Genomic DNA, 18,644 nt, shown 5'->3' with positions numbered 1-18,644 from the left:
CTCTCCCTCCCTCTCCTCTCCCGGGCGCCCTCCGTGCTCCCCCCTCAGATGCAGAGTTCGTGAGCAGCAGGGAAGCGCTGTTTACAACTCACCGGCTGCCTGGCTCCAAGCGCTGCTCTCTCGCCGCTGGTCTCCCCTCTCTGTATACATACTGATACACGCTGCTTCCGGCTACAGGAAGCAGCGTGTATCAGTACGTATACAGAGAGAGAGAGGAGACCAGCGGCGAGAGAGCAGCGCTTGGAGCCAGGCAGCCGGTGAGTTGTAAACAGCGCTTCCCTGCTGCTCACGAACTCTGCATCTGAGGGGGGAGCACGGAGGGCGCCCGGGAGAGGAGAGGGAGGGAGAGGTCGGGCTGCCCTCCCCGCGGCTCCCCCCTCCATTATTGGGGGCATCTACCTATCTAACCTATTCTGGGGGCACCTACCTAATCTAACCTACGCTGGGGGGCAGCTGCTAATCTAACCTACGCTGGGGGGCACCTACCTAATCTAACCTACACTGGGGGGCAGCTACCTATCTAACCTATACTGGGGGCAGCTACCTAATCTAACCTACGCTGGGGGGCAGCTACCTATCTAACCTATACTGGGGGCAGCTACCTAATCTAACCTACGCTGGGGGGCAGCTACCTATCTAACCTACACTGGGGGGCACCTACCTAATCTAACCTACGCTGGGGGGCAGCTACCTATCTAACCTACACTGGGGGGCAGCTACCTATCTAACCTACACTGGGGGGCAGCTACCTAATATAACCAACACTGGGGGGGCAGCTACCTAATCTAACCTATACTGGGGGGCAGCTACCTAATCTAACCTATACTGGGGGGCAGCTACCTATCTAACCTATACTGGGGGGCACCTACCTAACCTATACTGGGGGGCACCTACCTAACCTATACTGGGGGGGCAGCTACCTTATCTAACCTATACTGGGGGGCAGCTACCTAATCTAACCTATTCTGGGGGGCACCTGTCTAATCTAGCCTATACTAGGGGGCACTTATCTAATCTAACCTATACTGAGAGGCACCTACCTATCTAACCTAGGGGGGGGGGGGGCGCAATTTTTACACCCTCGCCCTGGGTGCATTTTAGCCTAGAAACTGCACTGCCCTTCAGGGGTGTGGACTATGAGAGTCATTTGAATATTAAGCCTGTAAGTTTCCCATCAGGTCTGCCGGGGGTCACATGTTGCTGATTGGCCAGTGCACCGATCACCTGACCATTTTGTTGAGGATTAGCTCACTATATAAATGGAATCTGTGATAATGCTGGAATATGATGTTAAGCTTCACAGCTTGAGAAAGGGCCGATTGCCCGAAACAGCAGAGCTGTCGCTGTCTGCTGCTGCATCGTGTTTTTTAACCCTTTTTGATTACTAATAAAAGAGCTATTTTTACTCAAGTCAGTGCTGACTCTTTTGGAAGATGGATTGGAAGATGACTGTAGTTAGAGTGACCAGATTTTTGTCGGTTCAACCTGGGACGGAGGTGGGGGCGGCGGGGCAGCGTGCCGCACCAGAAAATGGGTGGGCGCGCTAAGCACCGCACTGAAAAATGGGTGTGGCCATGACATTGTATGGGCGGAGCTAACATAATGATGTAACAGCGAGGCATACGAAAGCAGTGTTTACGCCATGATGTGGTCAAACGCGAATTCGCATCATGGGTGTTCAGAAACTGTGTGATGCTATTTAGTAGTATACCATAACCCCAAAGCAGCAAACATAGCCTACTATGACCATTAAATAATAAATGCAGCAACAGTTACCCCAGACACCAGAAAATAAACGCAATGTGGGCAACATGTCAGCACAAAATAAACGCAATGGGCAACATGTCAGCAGAAAATAAACGCAATGTGGGCACATTTCAGCACAAAATAAACCCAATCTGGGCACATTTCAGCACAAAATAAACCCAATCTGGGCACATTTCAGCACAAAATAAACGCAATCTGGGCACATTTCAGCACAAAATAAACCCAATCTGGGCACATTTCAGCACAAAATAAACCCAATCTGGGCACATTTCAGCACAAAATAAACCCAATCTGGGCACATTTCAGCACAAAATAAACCCAATCTGGGCACATTTCAGCACAAAATAAACCCAATCTGGGCACATTTCATCTGAAAAAAAAAAGAATTTACTCGCCTGGCAGAAGTCTCCTCTGGCGCGCAGCTCCCCTGGACGATTCTCTTGCAGCACATCTCCTGCGCTGACAGGCAGAGCAGGGCTACGGCAAGATGGTGCCCAAAGCCCTGTACTGGAGACACAAATAGTCTCCAGTATATAGGGCTTCGGCAGCCATCTTCCCGTAGCCCTGCTTGCCTGCTGGTGTCGGAACACCGGAAGACACTAAGGAGGCTGGAGCGGGGCTGCGGGCAATGAACTGGCACAGCGTCTATAGACGCCGCTGCCAGTTCATGCAGATACGGTGGACAGCGTCCCGAGGACGGGATGTCCCACAGCTAAAAGCGGGACGTTTCCCGGGACCTTATGCAGCCTGGGACAGCGCCCCTCGAAGGCGGGACGCGTCCCAGGCAATCCGGGACGTATGGTCACCGTACTGTAGTGCACAGGTGGTTCTGAGTCTAGAGCATGACTACTGATTTTTTTACCCTCCATCGGTGCACGCCATACATAGTTTTGCTTTGCGTAGTACTGCATAGAATCTGGTTTGTGCTGCTCATCTCCTGATATATATATATATATATATATATATATATATATATATATATATATATATATATATATATATATATATATATATATATATATATATATATATATATATATATATATATATGTATATGTATATATATATATATATATATATATATATATATATATATATATGTATATATATATATATATATATATAGATATATATATATATATATATATATATATATATATATATATATATATATATATATATATATATATATATATATATATATATATATGTATATATATATATATATATATATATATACAGTGGGTTGCAAAAGTATTCAGCCAACCTTGAAGTTTTCCACATTTTGTCATATTGCTGCCACAAACATGAATCAATTTTATTGGAATTCCACATGAAAGACCAACACAAAGTGGTTTACACATGAGAAGTGGAACGAAAATCATACATGATTCCAAACATTTTTTACAAATAAATAACTGCAAAGTCGTGTGTGCATAACTATTAGGCCTCCTTTGATCTGAGTGCAGTCAGTTGCCTATAGACATTGCCCGATGAGTGCTAATGACTAAATAGAGTGCACCTGTGTGTAATCTAATGTCAGTACAAATACAGCTGCTCTGTGAGGGCCTCAGAGGTTGTCTAAGAGAATATTGGGAGCAACAACACCGTGAAGTCCAAAGAACACACAAGACAGGTCAGGGATCAAGTTATTGAGAAATTTAAAGCAGGCTTAGGCTACAAAAAGATTTCCTAAGCCTTGAACGTCCCACGGAGCACTGTTCAAGCGATCATTCAGAAATGGAAGGAGTATGGCACAACTGTAAACCTACCAAGACAAGGCTATATACCTAAACTCACAAGCCGAACAAGGAGAGCGCTGATAAGAAATGCAGTAAAGAGGCCCATGGTGACTGTGGACGAGCTGCAGAGATCTACAGCTCAGGTGGGAGACTCTGTCCATAGGACAACTATTAGTCATGCACTGTACAAAGTTGGCCTTTATGGAAGAGTGGCAAGAAGAAAGGCATTGTTAACAGAAAGCATAAGAAGTCCCATTTGCAGTTTGCCACAAGCCATGTGGGGGACACAGCAACCATGTGGAAGAAGGTGCTCTGGTCAGATGAGACCAAATGGAACTTTTTGGCCAAAATGCAAAACGCTATGTGTGGCGGAAAACAAACACTGCACATCCCTCTGAACACACCATCCCCACTGTCAAATATGGTGGGGTGCATCTCTTCAGCGGGGACAGGGAAGCTGGTCAGAGTTGATGGGAAGATGGATGGAGCCAAATACAGGGAATCTTGGAAGAAAACCTCTTGGAGTCTGCAAAAGACTTGAGACTGGGGCGGAGGTTTACCTTCCAGCAGGACAATGACCCTAAACATAAAGCCAGGGCAACAATGGAATGGTTTAAAACAAAACATATCTATGTGTTAGAATGGCCCAGTCAAAGTCCAGATCTAAATCCAATCGAGAATCTGTGGCAAGATATGAAAACTGCTGTTCACAAACGCTGTCCATCTAATGATTAGATGGACAGCGTTTGTGAACAGCAGTTTTCATATTAGATTCTAATCTGACTGAGCTGGAGCTGTTTTGCAAAGAAGAATGGACAAGGATTTCAGACTGGCAGCTGTAATTGCAGCAAAAGGTGGTGCTACAAAGTATTGACTCAGGGGGCCGAATAATTACGCACACCCCACTTTGATTTTCGTTTCAACTTCTCACATGTACACCACTTTGTATTGGTCTTTCACGTGGAATTCCAATAACATAGATGCATGTTTGTGGCAGTAATGTGACAAAATATGGAAAACTTTAAGGGTGCCGAATACTTTTGCAACCCACTGTATATACTGTATATATATATATATATATATATATATATATATGTATATATATATATATATATATACAGGATCTTCTCAAAAAATTAGCATATTGTGATAAAGTTCGTTATTTTCTGTAATGTACTGATAAACATTAAACTTTCATATATTTTAGATTCAAATACACACAACTGAAGTAGTTCAAGCATTTTATTGTTTTAATATTGATGATTTTGGCATACAGCTCATGAAAACCCAAATTTCCTACCTCAAAAAATTAGCATATTTCATCCAACCAATAAAAGAAAAGTGTTTTTAAAACAAAAAAGGTCAACCTTCAAATAATTATGTTCAGTTATGCACTAAATACTTGGTCCGGAATCCTTTTGCAGAAATGACTGCTTCAATGCGGCGTGGCATGGAGGCAATCAGCCTGTGGCACTGCTCAGGTGTTATGGAGGCCCAGGATGCTTCGATAGCAGCCTTAAGCTCATCCAGAGTGTTGGGTCTTGCATCTCTTAACTTTCTCTTCACAATATCCCACAGATTCTTTATGGGGTTCAGGTCGGGAGAGTTGGTAGGCCAATTGAGCAGAGTAATACCATGGTCAGTAAACCATTTACCAGTGGTTTTGGCACTGTGAGCAGGTGCCAGGTCGTGCTGAAAAATGAAATCTTCATCTCCACAAAGCTTTTTAGCAGATGGAAGCATGAAGTGCTCCAAAATCTCCTGATAGCTAGCTGCACTGACCCTGCCCTTGATAAAACACAGTGGACCAACACCAGCAGCTGACATGGCACCCCAGACCATCACTGACTGTGGGTACTTGACACTGGACTTCAGGCATTTTGGCATTCCCCTCTCCCCAGTCTTCCTCCAAACTCTGGCATCTTGATTTTCGAATGACATGTAAAAGTTGCTTTCATCCGAAAAAACTACTTTGGACCACTGAGCAACAGTCCAATGCTTCTTCTCTGTAGCCCAGGTCAGACGCATCTGCCGCTGTTTCTGGTTCAAAAGTGGGTTCATGCTTCCATCTGCTGAAAAGCTTTATGGAGATGAAGATTTCAGCACGACCTGGCACCTGCTCACAGTGCCAAAACCACTGGTAAATGGTTTACTGACCATGGTATTACTGTGCTCAATTGGCCTGCCAACTCTCCTGACCTGAACCCCATAGAGAATCTGTGGGATATTGTGAAGAGAAAGTTGAGAGATGCAAGACCCAACACTCTGGATGAGCTTAAGGCTGCTATCGAAGCATCCTGGGCCTCCATAACACCTGAGCAGTGCCACAGGCTGATTGCCTCCATGCCACGCCGCATTGAAGCAGTCATTTCTGCAAAAGGATTCCCGACCAAGTATTGAGTGCATAACTGAACATAAGTATTTGAAGATTGACTTTTTTTGTTTTAAAAACACTTTTCTTTTATTGGTCGGATGAAATATGCTAATTTTTTGAGATAGGAAATTTGGGTTTTCATGAGCTGTAAGCCAAAATCATCAATATTAAAACAATAAAAGGCTTGAACTACTTCAGTTGTGTATATTTGAATCTAAAATATATGAAAGTCTAATGTTTATCAGTACATTACAGAAAATAATGAACTTTATCACAATATGCTAATTTTTTGAGAAGATCCTGTATATATATATATATATATATATATATATATATATATATATATATATATATATATATATATATATATATATATATATATATATATATATATATATATATATTGCAGTCATACTGCCTCACTACTGATACAGGCTAGCAGAGAGAGATAAACACAAGACAGGAAGAGCCCAGTAAGTATTCTGGATTTTCCACTTTCCTTTTGTCAACACCTGCATTGAGATTATACGGGCAATAGAGCTTTAGTTTGGCCATTCTCTAAACAAAGGGCTTCCATGACCCCTGACTTGGTGGCCCCTAAAAAGCTCAGAGGTCTGAGCTATTGCCCTTTCTTGCACTTCTTGGAGCATCAGCCCTGAGGGTGAATGTGTGTGTGTGTGTGTGTGTGTGTGTGTAGGGTCGTATCTAAAGGCAGTAGTCCCCTTGCAGGGGGGCCCAGAGCTGTGAGGGTGTCCAACTAATAACCTCCCCTTCCTCTGATACAGGGGCCTGTACTTCAGATAAGACTTTTTGTGGCTACACTTGTCCTGGGTGTGAAGATCATGATGGCTCCACTTGTTTTATGAAGTAGGGTGGAGGGGCCCAAAAATAAACATCTCTCACAGTATACGTTATAAAGACACACACACACACACACACATATATATATATATATATATATATATATATATATATATATATATATATATATATATATATATATATATATATATATATATATATGAGGTATCTTACCTCTCCAGATGATCCAACACAGAAAAACACGGGTTTAGATCAGGAAAGGTTTATTCAAGCACAATTAAAAAAGACAATGCATTTCTAGGGTCTCTGCCCGCTTCCTCAGATCAATAAAGTACCTTAGTGAATTCATTTTGCAGCATGGTCACCAAAATTCACTTGTTTTATGACCCTTCTGAGATGAACCTCAAGGCTGTGAGAGAAGCCACCAAGGGGAGGCAAGGGAAAGGGTGTGAACATGAGGGGGGGCATCTAGGTTTCACTGGGGGGCACCATGAATTGTAGTTATGCGTGCGTGCATGCGCGTGTGTGTGTGTGCGCGTGTGTGTTAGTGACTTATACCACAAGTGATTGAACTCATTCTCAGCCACACCAGTTGGCGCAGGCCACTTCAGTGTTTTACTTATTGAAAATAAACTAAATATATCCGCTGGTGAAGAGATAAATATGTTTTTAAATTCCTTCATATACCACCCACCGCCTTCTACAGATGAATGAGCAACACGCAGTGTGAAGCGCCGCAGAGAGAAGCGGCTCTGCTGCATGAACATGTAAATGACTTCTCAGAGTGGCCATTGTGTGGCTCTTTCCAGAGAGGCTTTTTCAGAGGAATTTCTCTGTTCAGCTTACAAGGCAGCAGATTGGCAATGCCTTTCAACTTTACATATTAATGGGAGTCTGAAATAAGCCCGCAACATTTTCAATCACTTTCAACATTGTTTTTAACAGACTCTATAATAGCCTATAAATAATTCATTGTTCGTGGTCAGGCAGGTACGATGTTAACAATTAAAAAAAGCAGTGCTTGTTATTCTGTCCTACAGATTTGATTTGACTTTATTTTATTTTGGATGAAGCTGGGTAATAGGCAGAATACTTGGATGCTTCAGTGGTCTTCTCCGCTTTAGAGTGTAGATGAGAGATGCATTGATTCTGATAAGCTTGATATTTAAAGTGGAGCCGAGATAAAGTTTTACTCATTGCATAATTGTGTTCCTTACATATAGTTAAAGGGCATTCCTCAAGCCAATTACTTTTTTATGGATTTACAGTAATACCCGAATTCCCTATAAACTAAACAAGCCTTGCCCACAGCCCCTCCAGCGCCTAGGCCCTCTAAGACTCATGTAGCAAGGGCTTATGGGAGCTCAGTCTGGGCAGGAGGAGGAGGTGTTACTAGCCAGAGATTTCAGAGGCAGAGGGGAAGAGAGAGGAGGAGAGGGGAGTGAAGTTTTCAGAGGCTAAGGTGGGGAGATGCAGAGCAGCTTGCCTGTGTGTAATGATCACAAGCAGAACATGGCTGCCCTCATTGTATCACAGGAAGAAATAATCATATACTGTTGAAGCTGTTTGCAGCTAGATTTGCTGTGTAAACTATCTAAACTTTAGATAAGATACAGTAGGATGCGAAAGTTTGGGCAACATTGTTACTCGTCATGATTTTCCTGTATAAATCGTTGGTTGTTACAATAAAAAATGTCAGTTAAATATATCATATAGGAGACACACACAGTGATATTTGAGAAGTGAAATTAAGTTTAATGGATCTACAGAAAGTGTGCAATAATTGTTTAAATAAAATTAGGTAGATGCATACATTTGGGCACTGTTGTCTTTTTATTGATTCCAAAACCTTTAAAACTAATTATTGGAACTCAAATTAGCTTGGTAAGCTCAGTGACCCCTGACCTACATACACAGGTGAAACCAATTATGAGAAAGAGTATTTAAGGGGCTCAGTTATAGGTTTCCCTCCTCTTTTTATTCTCTCTGAAGAGTAGCAACATGGGGGTCTCAAAACAACTCTCAAATGACCTGAAGACAAAGATTGTTCACCATCGTGGTTTAAGGGAAGGATACAGAAAGCTATCTCAGAGATTTCAGTTGTCTGTTTCCACAGTTAGGAACATATCGACAAAATGGAAGACCACAAGCTCAGTTGAAGTTAAGGCTCGAAGTGGCAGACCAAGAAACATTTTGCATAGACAGAAGCGACGAATGGTGAGAACAGTCAGAGTCAACCCACAGACCAGCACCAAAGACCTACAACATCATCGTGCTGCAGATGGAGTTACTGTGCATCGTTCAACCATTCGGCGCACTTTACACAAGGAGATGCTGTATGCGAGAGTGATGCAGAGGAAGCCTTTTCTCCACCCACAGCACAAACAGAGCCGCTTGAAGTATGCTAAAGCACATTTGGACAAGCCAGCTTCATTTTGGAATAAGGTGCTGTGGGCTGATGAAACTAAAATTGAGTTATTTGGGCATAAAAAGGGGAATTATGCATGGATTAAAAACAACACAGCATTCCAAGAAAAACACCTGCTATCTACAGTAAAATATGGTGGTGGTTCCATCATGCTGTTGGGCTGTATGGCCAGTGCAGGGACTAGGAATCTTGTCAAAGATGAGGGACACATGGATTCCGCTCAGTATCAGCAGATTCTGGAGACCAATGTCCCGGGAACCAGTGACAAAGCTGAAGTTGTGCCGGGGCTGGATCTTTCAACAAGACAACGACCTTAAACACTGCTCAAAATGGCCATCTCAGTCCCCAGACCTGAATATAATTGAAAATCTGTGGTGTGAGTTAAAAATAGCTATCCATGCTCAGAAGCCATCAAACCTGAATAAACTAGAGATGTTTTGTAAAGAGGAATGGTCCAAAATATCTTCAACCAGAATCCAGACTCTCATTGGAACCCACAGGAAGCGTTTAGAGGCTGTAATTTCTACAAAAGGAGGATCTACTAAATACTGATTTCATTTCTTTTTTGTGGTGACCAAATGTATGCACCTGCCTAATTTTGTTTAAACAATTATTGCGCACTTTCTGTAAATCCAATAAACTTCATTTCACTTCTCAAATATCACTGTGTGTGTCTCCTATATGATATATTTAACTGACATTTTTTACTGTAACAACCAACGATCTATACAGGAAAATCATGACGATTTACACGGTTGCCCAAACTTTTGGATCCCACTGTATATAGACAAGCTACTTGTTATAGTTAGTTTTTCCTCTCGGATCTGCTTTAAAGCGAACAGCTCTAAATGATAAGCAACAGCATAATAACCTTTACAAAAAACATTTATTTGTTACAGCTGATACAAATCCTACAATAAATCTGCAGTTTGTCTACTTCCTGCTTTCATGGAAGCAGATTGGGCTTGATTCACAAAAGCGTGGTAAGTGTTAGCACGCCAGTGAAAAGCCGCTTATTACGTGCAAACTGCCTCTTCACGTGCTAATGTTAAATGTTAAAGTTTAATGCGCATAAAGTTTTGCGCACGTAAAGTTTATGCGCACTACTTCGCATGCAAAATCAGCTGCTTCACGTGCTAAGTAGTGTGATAAGTATACTTTGCATGTGAAGCAGCTGATTTTGCACTCAAAGTAGTGCGCATAAAACTTTGCGTGCGCAAACTTTTGTGAGTGCTAAAATAGCACGTGGACAGTAACAGCTTTGCTGTGCAAACTACTTAGCACCCTAGTTTGCGCTGCAATGCTTTTAGGCGTGCTAACTGTGTTAGCACCCTTTAGTGAATCAAGCCCATAGGGCTTGATTCCCAAAGCGGTGCTAACCTAGTTAGCGGTGCTAACCTAGTTAGCATGCCTAAAGACTTTTGGGCGTGATAACCATTGCACTAAGTAGGCTAGCACCATTTTGAGGAATAAACTCGTGTGCAAAGTCACGCCCACAAAGTTTTGCACGCAAAGTCAGGTGCACGCGCAACGTCACATAGCGTTTAATGGGTGCGCACAACATTTTGCGCACGGGACTTTGCGCGCGAGTTTGTTTTATCACGCCCAAACTGAGTTTAGGTGTGATAAGGGGCTTTTCACCAGCGTGCTAACTGTTAGCACGCTTTAGTGAATCAAGCCCACAGTGTTAACATCCTGTGTTTACTAATGAGTTCTCTGCTGTGGCAGACACTGCTAAGGGATCAAATTACAACTTGTGCTTAGTCACAGATGAGGGGAAATTAGACAGGCTTAACTCTCTAAATACATACAGGTTGCATTTCTACATGTTAACCTTCCGTCCTGTGCAAGAGTTCTGGTCCACTTTAAAGTGAATCTGTGCTAAGCCTGAGGATAGAGTTATATTGTACATAGCCTCACCATTCTTTCCTATAGTGCACCTTTTGCAAAAGAAGAAATAGCAGCAGAGAAGTCACACACCGTTCCTGCAGTACTGGACCAATATAGCAAATAGAACAATCCAGAGGGTTTGTATACTCCAGTATAAAACAGATCTTTGTTTATTCACTGATCGTGATTGTGATTATTCAAAGATGTTTTTTTTTGAAAAAAAAAAACACTATAGAGATTTGTAGAAGTCCCTCCGCAGCTAAAACTTCCTAGTACTACAGTCCAACCACAGAAGGGACCACGGTGACATGCCTGTATGACCAGGGCTGTATTTAGGGTTTGGGCTCCCCTAGGCACCCCAAACCTACGGCGCCCCCCCCCCCTCCCGAGGACGTTGGCGGCGCGCAAAGCGCGCCGCGGCGAAAAATGGGCGTGGTCACATAATACAGTGGGTGTGTCCATAACCCAGTGGGTGTGGCCAATTAAAATTTTCTAGTAAGCCAAAGTCGGTGGGGCCATGTTTTCTCCCTGGGTATGAGTAAAGTGACCCTAAAAAATCAAGTAGGAAATGTTCCCCCCCCACACACACACACACATTAGCCAGTGTTCTCTCGCACAAAGTAGTGGTAGGTATTAGATTGTGAGCTCCCCTGAGAAAAGTCAGTAACATGACTGTTCTCTGCAAAGTGCTGCAGAAGATGTCAGTGCTATATAACTACATAATAATATGGTAGGGCATTAGACTATGGTAGGATTAGATTGTAAGCTCCTCAGAGGATAGTCAGTGACATGACTACATACTCTGTGAAGTACTGCTGAAGATGGCAGTACAATATAGTACAGCAGTATGGCAGCACGGCGGTGTAGTGGTTATCGCTCTCGCCTTGCAGCTCTGGGTTCCTGGTTCGAATCCCAGCCAGGGCACTATCTGCAAGGAGTTTGTATGTTCTCCCTGTGTCTGTGTGGGTTTCCTTAAGACACTCTGATTTCCTCCCACATCCCAACAACATACGATACAGATAAGTTAATTGGCTTCCCCTAAAAATTGGCCCTAGACTACGATACTTACATACACACATGACTATGGTAGGGATTAGATTGAGAGCCCCACTGTGGGACAGTTAGTGACAAGACAATACATACTCTGTACAGCGATGCGTAATATGTTGGCGCTATATAAATAATTAGTATAAGTACAGTTAGTGGCGGCTCCAGGTTTTTTGGGAGGGGTGCTATGCAGGTGCTGGATTAATTTTTGTGGCTATAAAAAAATGGGTGTGGCCATGACCGGATGAGGGTGGAGCTAACTGTAATTTAACGTGAACCTGAGGTGAGAGTGATATGGAGGCTGCCATATTTATTTCCTTTTAAACAATACTAGTTGCCTGGCAGCCCTGCTGATCTATTTGACTGCAGTAGTGAACTGAATTACACCAGAAACAAGCATGCAGCTAATCTTATCAGTTCTGACAATATTGTAAGAAACCCCCGACCTGCTGCATGCTTGTTCAGGGTCTATGGTTGAAAGAATTAGAGGCAGAGGACCAGCACGGCAGCCAGGCAACTGGTATTGCTTAAAAGGAGATAAATATGGCAGCCTCAATATTATTCTCACCTCGGGTTCGCTTTAAAAGTGCAACGCAAAGACAGTGGGCCCAAGTTTAGGTCACCCTTTGCCCAGAAAATTCACATAATTGTGCAGGTTTTCTCAAGAAAATACACGTAATGTGAGCAGATTGCCCAGAAGATATATTCAATCGTGGCAGATTTGACCAGAAAATACATGTAATCATGTCGGCAGATTTGACCAGAACTACGAGCAATCATGTCGGCAGATTTGACCAGAACTACGAGCAATCATGTCGGCAGATTTGACCAGAACTACGAGCAATCATGTCGGCAGATTTGACCAGAACTACGAGCAATCATGTCGGCAGATTTGACCAGAACTACGAGCAATAATGTCAGCAGATTTGACCAGAACTACGAGCAATCATGTCAGCAGATTTGACCAGAAATACGAGCAATCATGTCAGCAGATTTGACCAGAACTACGAGCAATCATGTCAGCAGATTTGACCAGAACTACGAGCAATAATGTCAGCAGAATTGATCAGAAATACGAGCAAAAATGTCAGCAGAATTGATCAGAAATACGTGCAATAATGTCAGCAGATTTGATCAGAAATACGTGCAATAATGTCAGCAGATTTGATCAGAAATACGTGCAATAATGTCAGCAGATTTGATCAGAAATACGTGCAATAATGTCAGCAGATTTGATCAGAAATACGTGCTATAATGTCAGCAGATTTGATCAGAAATACGAGCAATCATGTCGGCAGATTTGACCAGAACTACGAGCAATCATGTCAGCAGATTTGACCGGAACTACGAGCAATCATTTCAGCAGATTTGACCAGAAATACGAGCAATCATGTCGGCAGATTTGACCGGAACTACGAGCAATCATTTCAGCAGATTTGACCAGAAATACGAGCAATAATGTCAGCAGATTTGATCAGAACAGTCTAACGGGCTGGGCTGACCAGATGTGTGTTCTCAGTACTGCAGTGTCCTCAATCTACACCCCTCACTTTACATAGGATTTATGTGAGGGCCCGGGGGAGTTAGACTGAGGACACTGCGATATTGAAAACACATCTGGTCACGGGGCAGCTATTTGATGTGATGTGTGTGACTGGCTGTTGATCGTGTGCTCCTTTCAAAGCCCCTTCCCCCTCCATACCTGTTTTATTCCAGGCACAGGACAAGGATCCAGCTGTCATCATGTGGATGCCTGGACTCTGTGTCATGCATGGCATTACAGACACGGTTCACTGCTTCCTGAGTGAGATAAAGGGTTTCCTGTCCCGTTCAGTCCAGCCACAGCTCACATGGTTGTTCTCAGGCAACGCTGCAGAAGGCTACTTCCGATGAAGCAGAAATCTGCTTCCTGCTGTTGCCTAGCAACCCTATGCCACACAGCTGTGACTGTCATCTGTCTGATGACAGCGCGGCACAGGGCAGATTGAATAGGAGGACAAGACTGCTAGGGGCTGCTGCAGCTGGCAAGCACACAGTAACACTAAACTGACTCACCAAGTCACCGCTTGCAGCTGCTTCAGTCTCCCACTAGCTAGAGTCCTCCTGACTATCAAAGAAGTGGCTGCTGCTTGCCAATTATTAGCTCCCGGCCCCCAAGTTCAAAGTCGGCAGGTGGCGGGAGCTTGAAAGGGGAAGTGCATAAGGAGACGGAAGAGGATAGTGGATGGGGGGGAGGAGCGGATGCTAGGAAGTAGCAAGTTCCGGCCGGGCGCTGCCACTTTGCTGAATTCTGGAGGGGGGAGAGAGTTCCCCTGATGAGTGTGTGCCTGCTCTCCGCTGCTCATACACCTCCCCCCCCCCCCCCCACAGGCCGCACATACAAGAAAAAAAAACTGAGAGGTATAAAAAAAAATAAAAAAATAAAAATAAAAAAATATATAGCCAATAGGTGGCCGCCCCCCCCCAGGGGCCGCCCATGGCACCGGCCCACGGGTGCCTCTTAAGAGATACGGCCGTGTGTATGACTGCATTAGAATAGAGGTTTATGGTCATGTGCGTGGGATGAAGGCCATGGCCCTGAAGCTCCACCCTCACCTGCCCACCTGGCTCTAAAAGCGGGTTTCATGTCAAGTAGGTAGGTGAGTCAGGGCTTCACGGAGTATAGCCATGCCTCTTTCAATCTATGTGGCTGTAAACCAGCATCTGCTCCAAGGCATGGCTAGTGTATCATGAAAAGGGTTAGAGGACAGGGGCGTGGCAACAAATCACGACCCCCTCCCCAAACTTTTATGGTGCCCCCTAATGTTGTTCACACTCTCCCCTTGTCTACCCTTGGTGACCCTCACAGCCTGGGGGCCCATCTTGCAAGGGTCATAAAACAAGTGTGGATATCATAATCTTAAAGAGACACTGAAGCGAAAAAAAAAATGATGATATTATGATTTGTATGTGTAGTACAGCTAACAAATAAAGCATTAAGATCAGATACATCAGTCTAATTGTTTCCAGTACAGGAAGATTTAAGAAACTCCAGTTGTTATCTCTATACAAAAAAGCCATTAAGCTCTACGACTTTCAAAGTCATGGAGAGGGCTGTTTTCTGACTTTTATTATCTCAACTGTTAGTTAATTTTTTACTGTTCCTCTGCCAGAGGAGAGGTCATTAGTTCACAGACTGCTCTGAAAGAATCATTTTGAATGCTGAGTGTTGTGTAATCTGCAGATGTTAGAGAATGATGCAATGTTAGAAAAAACACTATATACCTGAAAATAAAAATATGAGAATATTTTCTTTGCTGCTAATCTTCTAGTAATTATTCATAGTACACAACCAATTCATTATATCATATATTTTTTTTCGCTTCAGTGTCTCTTTAAATCTTAAGCCACTAAAACACCTGATTAGAAGCATGGAGACCTTTATTGAAGAAAAGAAGGTTAGTAGATGTGGCCTCCTCACAGCTCTGGGGCCTCATCTACTAAAGAGTCTCATATGTTTATTTCCATGCTGTCACAGGTGCAGCTGAGAAAACAAACTCTATCTTTTACATTATAAAACAAAGCAGAAATAATAACCCTTTGAACTTCCCTGCAGTAAAACCTTATCTCAAGCCATCTCTCACTGTTTCTTGGCTGTTTAAGTGCTTCAGAAAAATGGACTATATTCGACCCAAGTTGGTCAAATAGCTCAGAGAAGCTCTTTTGCATGGATAATAACTAAAGTTTTTGTTGTTGTTGTTGTTTTTTTTACTCTCCCTGTACTGCAACAATGAGACTCATATTTGTGCTACCAATGTTCTATTTCTTATTTTATTTTATAATTTATAAATTAACTATCTCATATGTTTATTTTCTTCAGGTTTGCATTAAGCCTTTAAAGAGATTGACCCATGGATGTTTCTGGGTGGGGGTAATTTGAGGACATGTCTCGAAAGTAAAACCCATTTGTCCAGTTTAATAGCGCAGTTTATCACAAATCCATCTTTTATATCTATTTTGCTAAGGGACTAAGTGCTTTTCAGTTACTATTTCACAATGCAGCTAAGTGTTTCCACTCACTGTAAATATTGGCAGTTCTTTACCTAGTCACCTCTTACAATAGGGGAAAGAAAAGTTTCCAACGAATTCATGTGTAAATGAGGTCAATTTGGTTTTGTGCCTTCCTCTGTGCCACTTAGCCCTTGCTCGGTGCAAATTATAAAAGAATAGAGGAGAGAAATGATTGCAAACTTTCCGCTTAAATGTGGTGCCTTCAAACTACCCTGCTCTTTCCCTGACCTGCGGGTCAACAGCATGCTGGAAACAGATATAATGCAGCTTTATTAATAATTGAGCCATAAAAACTCACTTGGGCAAGAGCAATTCATTACGAAAAATAATGAAAGCTTTAACTGGAAATGTGAGTTCTGATTGTCCACTGAGTCTCCCACAGTACAATAACATTCAGGCCATTTCTCTTTGAATTATTAATGTTCTTCTTTATACTGAATTCTAGCCAGGACAATGAATTCTCCCATTCCCCTGTGAATGGAAGTTTAAGGCCTTTATACAGAACCTGTTGCAGCTACCGCTGTTTGGGTTGAACTCCAGTCGAAACGTCTAGTCCGCATGATACTAGTAGTAATTATTCAGTCTGCTCCAAAGTCAAGTTACAGCAGAATTAAAGAGGTATTATACTCCCTAAACTAAAATTTAAGTAACTAGTCATTGTTACATAAAAAGAACATTTGAAAGAAATCCCACGCATTCTCTGTGTGTAAAAACATATACTTTGTACTTTTATACTCTGCTGCTTTTTTGATTCTTCTCATTTGCCCCCCCCCTCCCTCTGCTGAACTGACACATCGACCTGGCAACAGCTTAGTCACTTTAGCAGAAAAGAAAGGAGGCAGAGTGAAGGCACATGCCTCAGAGAGCTTCAGCCAGCAATGATTACATTTGCCATTAGCCAGAGATAAGCTATCTTAAACTGCTTGCTGCAGTGAAAGTAACATTTTTACATACAGAGAATGTGTTTGATTGCTTTTACATGTTCTTTTATGTAATTAAGAGTAATAACTGAAACTTTAGTTTTGGGAGTATAATCCCCCTTTTAATCAGTTCACCACTAAGGGATTTTTACCCTCATGGACCAGAGCAATTTTCCCATTTCAGTGCTCCTCCCTTTCATTTGCCAATAACTTTATCAAAACTTATCACAACAAAATTATCTTATCTTGTTTTTTTTCACCACCAATTAGGCTTTCTTTGGTATATTTTGCTAAGATTTTTTTTTTATTTTAAATGCATTCTAATGGAAATAGTAAGAAAAAAATGGGAAAAAATAATTATTTCTCAGTTTTCAGCCATTATAGTTTAAAAATAATACATGCTACTGCAAATAAAAACAAACATATTTTGTTTGCCCATTTGTCCTGGTTATTACACCATTTAAATTATGTCCCTATCACAATGTATGAAAACAGTATTCTATTTTCAAAAAAAGGTGTATGTTTTCAGTTTTGTATCCGTCACTAATTACAAGCCCTAATTTGCAAAAATAACAGGAATATACCCTCATGACATATATATTAAAACGTTGAACCCCTAAAGTAACTATTTATTTATTTATTTATTTTTAAATGTCACTTTTTTTTATTAAAGTGTTTTATTTTGGTAATGATGGTAGGGGATAACTAATGGGGTATTTTATGTATTTTTATTTAATGGGATAAAAATAATATTTTATGTATGTGTGATTTTTCTATTTGGCCACTAGATGTTTCACGCCCCACTTTATTCCTAGTGCTTACTGTGTATTGCATACATGTATGCTTTACTTTTACTGTTGTCAATGACCAGCTGGCGTCTCATTGAGGCTGGGTATAATTGATCACAGGCACTTAGATCGATGAATGGGAACTGTGTTCCCATTCACTGATATCTTTACTAACAGTTGGATATGAGAATACGCATGGGAACTCACTCAGAAGCATGCAAAACAGTGATGCGGCAAGATACTTATATCTACGCCCCTGGAACAGGAACAGTCCTCCTATTAGGCATAGATAAACTGTCAAAATGTATATAAGTGGTTAAAAAATTTCAAGCAAACACATAATTTCAACTGAAAAGGTTAACCACTTGAGGACCACATGTAAAAGGGAGACACTGAGAGCCCAGTATAGTGTAGTATGTACTGGAAGTGTGTGTGTTATAAGGTAAGTATAATTTAATGCTCACAAACACGGGTTACCGTCCAGGTAACCACTGAAAGGGCAGGTGGGGAGAATTAGACCTGTCCCCACTCAGGTCAGGATTAATAAGTCACTCTCTGTAGATTGGAAGAAAGGGGCCAAATCCCCTCCAGCAAGGGTGGACTCAGTAGCTATGCAGTGGTACAATGGCACCAGAAGTATAAAAATGGTATAAAAGTTTTAAAATGAAGAAGGCAGTGGTGGACTTACCCTTTCAAAGCAGACACAAAAGGCTGTTGATTTTTTTTTTTTTTTTTACAAAAATAGGTTTATTTACATACTTCAGATAGGTGCAAGGCGTTTCGTGGGTATATCCCACTTCTTCAGGCTATAAAAGG

General features: G+C 42.1%; 1 long non-coding RNA gene across 1 annotated transcript in view; it reads right to left on the bottom strand.

Moving 5' to 3' along the window:
• LOC137545409 (uncharacterized) overlaps positions 1-147 on the bottom strand; it is a 46,188-nt gene extending 46,041 nt beyond the window's left edge. Inside the window, exon 1 of the long non-coding RNA XR_011026030.1 lies at positions 93-147. This is a non-coding gene — a long non-coding RNA (uncharacterized lncRNA). The remainder of the gene's footprint in view (positions 1-92) is intronic.
• Between the last annotated feature and the right edge of the window lie 18,497 nt (positions 148-18,644).

This window comes from Hyperolius riggenbachi, chromosome 1 (assembly GCF_040937935.1).
Source record: "Hyperolius riggenbachi isolate aHypRig1 chromosome 1, aHypRig1.pri, whole genome shotgun sequence".
In the NCBI taxonomy this organism is placed as follows: Eukaryota; Metazoa; Chordata; class Amphibia; order Anura; family Hyperoliidae; genus Hyperolius; species Hyperolius riggenbachi.
This window is presented reverse-complemented; position numbering and strand designations above follow the sequence as displayed.